The following is a 7,410-nucleotide window of genomic DNA, read 5'->3' as shown; positions in this document are numbered from 1 at the left end:
CCTGTAGAAACCCGAGTCCAAGAACTGAACGTGCCCAGCTGGGGAAAGCACACACAGAAATAGTCTCTTGTTTCTGGCTGCTGCTCATACAGGCAGATCACTTATTTACCTCATCTAAATATTTGACCTTTATGCTTTTTGGAAATTGTATTTTTTTTTTCTTTTTCTTCTTAATTATGTGGAAGGAGCACCTCCTTTCAGTGCTCTGATGGACTTCTCTATAAATAGCCCCTCACATCCCAGAACTTCACAATGAAACCTTCAGCAAAGTCAGCATCCTGAGGACTTTTTAAGCCTGAGATGGGAACCACGTGGAGTTTAATCATTAATCACCAGCCTTTAATTAACAGCTCTGGGCTTTGAACAAAAGGTGCTTGCTGCAAGGCTGCTGAGGGGCCCTGAGCTCTTCTGTGCGCTTTCATTTGAGGGACCCAGTGGCATTCCTAAAGGGGGCTGTTGGAGTAACCTTCTCCTTGTGGGAAGGGGTCACGCTTCCCAAGAAGAGCAGATGTTTGTGGCCCAATCTCCATTTTCACAACTGCCCTGCTGGCAGGCTGGAGCTCTGAGATGGCTCAGTACAGGGATGCTACCAGTTCCCTAAGCCCTACTTTGCTCTGGAAAGGACTTGAGCATCTCCAGAGCCTTGTTGCCTCCATCAGGTGAGGTGGGCTTTAACCAAAGGAAAGAGGAAAGTTGCTCCAGGCTTGGAAAATTTTATAGGGGAGTGTTCAAAATTGAGCACTTGGGAGAGAAAGAAAACATTGCTATAAAAGTTGACTCAGCCAATATTTTCTACATTCTTGCTGCTGTGATTGAAGATATTTGTTTTTAATATAGGTTTCTCCCATTTGTAGTCTGGCTTTCCTGTAGTAAAAACTAAAGGGCAGATCCTCAGCTGATATAAATTGGCTCCACTGAAGTTAATGGAGCCATGCTGGTTTGTACCAGCTGAGGGATCTGGCTTGTGCTGCAGTGCTCCATACCCCCATTATCCTGCCATGATTACGATACTAATTCAGTAAAATGGCTTCACAGTGTAATAAAACCAACCCAGAGCATGGAAGATGAAAGGACTCCCTTCTCCATTTGACCTGGTATTTTTCAACAGAATGTTTTCCCTTATTTTCTCTTTTGTTAGGAAATGCTCTAAACTTTTTTCTTGCTTTCTTGCTTTTTGGCTTCAGCACGAAGGCTGTGTGTGTGCAGAAAGCATGTGGCACATGCAGTGGTGTGATGGGTCAGGGCACAGTGAGCCTCGTGCAAGGGAACGAATTGGTTCTTCAAAGGGCAGGGCTGATCCTGCAGAGCAGCTGAAGCCCTGAGCTAACCTTGACTCCTGAAAAATGGGAGTTATCATACTCCAGGGCAGAGCATTGATCATTTTATTCATTCTCTGCCCTGTGTAGTTTTTCTTGATCTGCCTGTGGTGGAAGACGCAGCCCAAGAAGCTCAATAAAGCTGCATCCACTTCTGTCACAGGGGAAAAAGACATGTTGGTGGCTTTCCTCCTTGTGATCAGCTCTTCAGCCATAGCAGAAAGGTGAGCAGTGGGGAGCAGGACGAGGTGTGCTATCTGGTTGCTTGGAGCTGTTGAAAACCGAAGGGAATAAAGAGACACAGAGATCTGAATAAAGGCAGACAGATGCATGGCTGGATCCCTAGGATGAAATGTTTTGTTTGCCACAGCGCAGCTGAACTGCACAGAGGTTTTGTTCTGAACCAGGAGGGAGTTTCACAGGGATGTTGCTAAATGGAGGCAGTAAATTTAACTTTAAAGGGCCGTGAATGGAGGCTTTTGGCTAAAAGCTGAAGTGCTGTTACTTTTTACTGGGCCTGTTTAACTCCACTTGGAACAGGACAGTGTGTTTGACTTATAAGGCTCCTGGAAGGCTTGGCCTGTGGGTCCTGCTCCTGGCAGAGTAGCAATGAGCCATAAAGGTGAGTGTGTGCCAGCCTGGCCCTTCTGTGCTAAAGGAAATACAAACAGATCTCACCTGTGGCTTAGGGAGAGCTGTGGGTGTAAGTGCTGGGAGCAGGGCTGTGCCATGGCAGCACAGTTTTAACTGTCAGAATAGCTAAAGGGTTCAAAGGCAGTCAAAATGTCCAATGTCCAGAATTGGCAGGTTTGCTTGAATCCTGCTCCCAGACCTGTGCTAATCCTCTAATATCATTGTAATAATCCTGATTCAAAGAAGGGTTTTCTTACCAGCTCATCATTTCGAAACAGTCTGAGCCTTCTTGTAGTATTATCCAATTTAAAACTGTTTAAACCTTCTGCTTCTTTTAGGGAAAAACATGCGTTTTGCACCAAAGTCTGCTCAGAAGCAGCAAAACCTCTCATGCTCATATCTACTAGTGTCTCGTTGCAAGCAATTTTAAAACATGCCCTGTGTTTGGATTGTGTTTGAGACTCGGTTATTTGTTGTGGGTTTAGCAGACTGCAATCACCCACTTAAGGTGGAACTTGGCCACCTTCATTCCTTTCCTCCCAATGCTAAGGAAGCATCCAAAATTCTTGTATTTGGCACAGGTTGGCAGTGGATGCTGTCCCAGACTGAGAGGACCATTCCTCATGTTGTGTGGTTGTGGTCTGAGTGTCTTGGCAGTGGGAAGCTCTGTTTACCAAGAAAGATGGACCCAAGCTGCCTGGCTGAGGGGACAGGAGCATGCACACAGGCCTTACCTGTGGGGTAAGTGCACCCTTTTCTTGCATTAATTGGAGAAAAGAATTAATGATCTGGAAAGCTCTGCAGAACACAGGTGTCTGTGTCCTTAACCAAGCATTGGTGGCCAAGTGATGGCTGTGCAGAGCCCAAGGAGCCTCTGTGCCCCCAGTGATTGAGCACTGTTCCTGAGAAGGGGAGGCAGAGCTGGAGCAGTGGGTGCGGGCAGCCATCACTAGACCTAATCAGGCAAGGAAAAGCTTTGGAGCATACGGACCCCAATGTGTGGTCCAAGTGCAACAGCTTGGTGAGTGTCCTGCAGGGAGACTTTTACTAGCGCTGCAACAATAATTCATCACTGCCTGAAGGCTTGATGGGTCTGGTACTCCTTGTCTTAATTGACCTCGGCTGGAGACCTGCGTTTCAGTCCAGCTTAGTCACAAAGGACTTGGTCTGTACCTGGGCCTTAAAGAGGATATTTATCAGAAAAATCATATGATTAATGGAACTGAGTGATGTTTGCTTGAGAGTGGATGGGAATTGAATTAACAGAGTAGGGATTTTGGCAGGTGTGAAGTGCTGAGACCGATGATGTCTGGGGGACAGAGCACCCCAAGCCCCACTGTTGTGCAGCCATAGGCTGGGAGCTCAGGGTGGGGGGCTGAGAGAAACACGGTGCCAGAGTCTGGGCTTGTATGTGGGTAACACATGGTGTGCAGCTTGTTAAGCCCTCACACCACAGTGCCCAAATTGCCATTGCTGCCAGCCCTCTCAGAAAGGGCAAGGATAAAAAGGAAGCTGATACCCCCAAGTAAATGGTGATGGAGGGGGAAGAACAAGTGAAGAAATAATCAGAAAACTCCCAAAGCTTACTTTCTTGCCTGCTTCTTTTTCCCCACTCTTCTTTCTTTTTCCCTCCATGTCAACACCAAACAAGACAGGACTAAAATTAATGGGGAAAGCAGCAATTAGCAAATTAGGTTAGCGGTGTGTTGCAGTGTGCCATGGCTGCCAGGTGTGAGGGGCTCTGGCAGTATATTTATTAATGGCTATCAGAAAAGTGACACTTTGATGAATGAAGCTGGGTAATCGGCACCCTCCGACAGCGAGCACTGAGAGGCCTCAACATGGTAAACTGCAAAATCAAACCTTTTTTAACCCCCATACAAAAATACAACAACAGAAATCGCTGCAAGAGGAGTGTGTTTTTCCATCAGGGGCTGGAATTCATGTTCTCCCCTAAATACCTCCTTTCTGTAACTTGCTGGGAGGAGTTGTCAGCATGGAAGGTTTTCCCTTTCCTTCAAATATGGGCCTCAAGAGTTTATAAATGCAGGCAGCTTAAAAGTATGTTTTGTTTTGGGTATATATGGCAACCCTATTAAAGGCAAGGGTCCTGTGCTCGTGCTTTTTGGCCTTTGCCCTTTAAACATGATGGTATCAGTAATCTACAGACTGAGATGGTGTGTTAGGTATCGTTTTCTCTTGACTGGTGGTCAGCACTTCTCCTCATTAGTGCCACTGATGTGTGATGTCCAGGAGCCCACGCTGCCTACAGGAAGAGAGAAAATGCAACAATATGTAAGGTTAAATGTGTCTGATGAAACTTCACCTGCAGCACTGTTGCATACTGAAGTTTCCACTCTTGATAACCTCAGCTGTACTGAAGTTTCCACTCTTGATAATCTCAGCTGTGGGCATCTCCCTTCTGATGAATGTGTGTGTGCTGTGGGACATCAGCTGCCATGCTCCCAAGTGAGCATGGCTATATGGTATAATGGCAGGGTGCATTGCTGGTCACTTGGTGAATGGGAATTCAGAATTACTGGCCAACAAGATGTGAGTTTAGAAGTTCTCTTCAGGAAAAAAAGACCACAACAGAACTGTACTGAAGTTGTTGAGGAGATCAGCCCAGCTGCTGGGATAGCATCTGGATTAAAGATTGCTCTGCAAAATGCTGCACTATGTGAAATATTTCTTCCAAGTTTTCAGGCTTTGCATTGCACGCCGGAGGTAAGTTCTGTGCACTGCTTTGATAGCTCAGCACAGGGTTGCTCAAATCCCCCAATTCCATAGAGAAATTGAATACCTTTCTACAAAATCTTGGTTCTGGGTTTGGCCAGCTAAAAGGACTGTGTAAGTTTTGATTAAAAACATGAGAATCAATGTAAGTCATATCCCAGGCATTCATCTGGTCTTCTAGTTTGAAATGAAGCTGAGTGATCTGTGTGGAGTTACTTGCCAGGATCTGTGGGCTTGTTAAGTTTGAATTGGCTCTTGTAGCAGATCTGAAATTATTCTCTTATGCTTTAATAATTGTATTTAGTTTCCTAATTTGGCCGCTGAGTTTATCAGAAGATAATTGAACTTTTAAAAACATATTCTGATCGGGCTGTAGGAAATACTTTAAAATAAACTTCTTCTGAGACTTTGATCTGTTTTCACACCCTCTCTCACGAAAGCAGCCTGTCTGCAGGGCTCCAACCTGCTGAGGTGCGTGTTCCTAAACCAGGCAGTTCTTGAGCAGAACCGGGTTGCTCCCTGTATGCAAAGGAAGCCAGCAGCTCCCTGCCAAGACAAACTCTGGCTGCATGGACTGCTCCTGTGTGCAGCCACCTGCCTGCATGCTCTGCCTGGGTGCAAAAATCCCCTTGTAAATGATTCCAGGGAGCAAGAGAAATGGCTCTCAAGTCACTTCAGTTTTTTGATACAGCTAAAATTGTTACTTAAAGGTCAGAGTATTGTTTTCTTGTGCACTGAGAAGGGGATCAGTTGCCTTGCATGGAGCTGTGGGCTCAGTTCTCCTGGGCAGTTAGGGTTCCTTGCGAGCTGTGGTTTCAAGTGATGTGAGCTTTCCTGCCTTCTGCTGTTGGCTTCCGTCAAACAGGCATGTTTTCCCTTTTTGGTGAGACTTAACCCAATTCCTGAAGTTCTTATAAGCAGTTCCTGAGTTTTGGGGGTAATGGAGTGTGGTTCTCCAGTTTCAGTGATAGCGTGTAGAAGTTTATGGGCCCACTGCAGGCCTGTAAACTCAGGTTTTCCAGGTCCTACATTAGCACATTAACTACTGGGCTGTTTTTCCTGCTCACCTACCTGACTTCCTTCCTGTTTTAAAACGGATTTGCTGCTTTTCATGTTCTCCATTTTATGAATTTGCAAAGACTTCTGTCATTGTATAAGCATGCACCAAACAGTTTATTTTCACTTACTTCAGTGCTTATGGTTTATATTTACTTCCCATTGACTTGCTCAGGACTCAGCCCAGGGAAGACCTCTGACTTTCCTCTTGGTCTGTGACATGGCTGGGAGGCTCCCAGCCCAGCAAGCAATCACTGCACCAAAGCTCAAGGAGTAAGCAAATATGAATGATTGTCCAGGCTGAGCTTGTCTTGGTTTTTAAAGGGGAAACACTGCTTGAAGTTCCCTCTGTGAGTGCCAGGAGGGTGAAATCACCCACTGCTCACTGTGGCTCTGCTGCACAAATGGTCTCTGGGCACCTGCAGTGCTGCCCCTCACAGCTCTGTCCATCCCCTCCATATAGACACGAAGGTTTGTCCATGACTTGTTCCACCTGCACAAGCTATTTTCTGATTCCTTGTCACTGTCAGCTCAGTAGCGCTGTCATTTTCCAGATACGTGGTGTGTAATTAATGAGAATGTCATTTCCAGATTGTTTCAAAAACTAGATTGAGCATCTGAGAAATTATTTCACTCAGTGCCTTAAGATAGCTCGTTCATTCAGAAAGCTATCTTGGCTGCTTGATTTGAGGGGAGTTGTGGAGGGAAGCAGCTGTGCTTATATTATTAAGGACTGCCAGCTTTGAACTCTTCATGCAGATGCAAAGCATGGGTTCACGTGCTGCCAACCAGGCAGCTGGGTGACAGGGCAGGGGAGGGATGTGCCCAAATTGCATCAGCCCTGGCCATGACAGCCTCACGTCTGTGTGTTGTGAGGATGGTCTCCTTGTGGTGGTCTCTGGGGGCAGCAGTTGCATGCTGCAGGGCTGGAGGGATAGGAGGACACATTGTAAATTAGCTTTGTCCACTCGCTGCCCCTGGGGGCTCACCAGGCTGGGCAGAGATGTTGGCCGGGACATAAGTATTTTATTAGATCTATTATTTCTTTCATGGGGGCAATAAGTCTGCTTTATGTGAGACCTCGAGTGACTCTGTATGGAGCACAGAGATTGGTTTTCGCCACCTTTGCTCCCCAGGACATTGCTGTCCAAAGCACTGGAAGACTGTGCCCAGGTGCAGGCTCCAGTGATGCATGGCATATAGCCATGGCAAGGGCATCTCCCTTGGGTTCTTACTAAGAGCTGTGTTTGGGGCTCATTTAGGGTTATTCTCTGCCATTTTTCTCCTGAGCAAACATCTCCAACTGTCTCCACTGAGGCTTATATTGCTCTATACTTTAATTTTATTTTGCTGTTTGTAAAATGAGGGGTGAAGGGAAGGACTTTGTCAGCAAATGCTTCTTTGCCTCCTTCCTGCCTCAGTGGGTTAAAGCAGCATTCCCCCAGCTGATAATGCCTTCAGGCATTCCAGCAATGCTTTGCTATGAGCTCTGCAATGCCCCTCATGTCCTACAGGCTGGCCAAGGCTTTGCCTCCGTGTGCTGGGGTGGGTTTGTGTTTCTACGTTTTATATGTTTAATTTTTATATATTTGAAAGTAATTATTGGAAAACAATGAAGTGGTTGCTTCCATCAATTTTCTGTGGTTATTTTATTCCCAATAATCTTCAG

At 46.0% G+C, this 7,410-nt stretch overlaps 1 long non-coding RNA gene across 1 annotated transcript; it reads left to right on the top strand.

Annotated features, from left to right (window-relative positions):
* Positions 1-992: 992 nt before the first annotated feature.
* On the top strand, positions 993-2,684 carry LOC146753188 (uncharacterized). The gene is made up of 3 exons (XR_014940156.1): positions 993-1,094; positions 1,407-1,540; positions 2,531-2,684. It is a non-coding gene; the product is annotated as an uncharacterized LOC146753188 (long non-coding RNA).
* Positions 2,685-7,410: the final 4,726 nt, after the last annotated feature.

The sequence above is a fragment of the Coturnix japonica genome, unplaced genomic scaffold, assembly GCF_054131305.1.
Source record: "Coturnix japonica strain WE unplaced genomic scaffold, WE-NBRP24 Scf039, whole genome shotgun sequence".
In the NCBI taxonomy this organism is placed as follows: Eukaryota; Metazoa; Chordata; class Aves; order Galliformes; family Phasianidae; genus Coturnix; species Coturnix japonica.
Note: the sequence above shows the minus strand (reverse complement) of the source record. Positions and strands in the feature narration are given on the sequence as shown.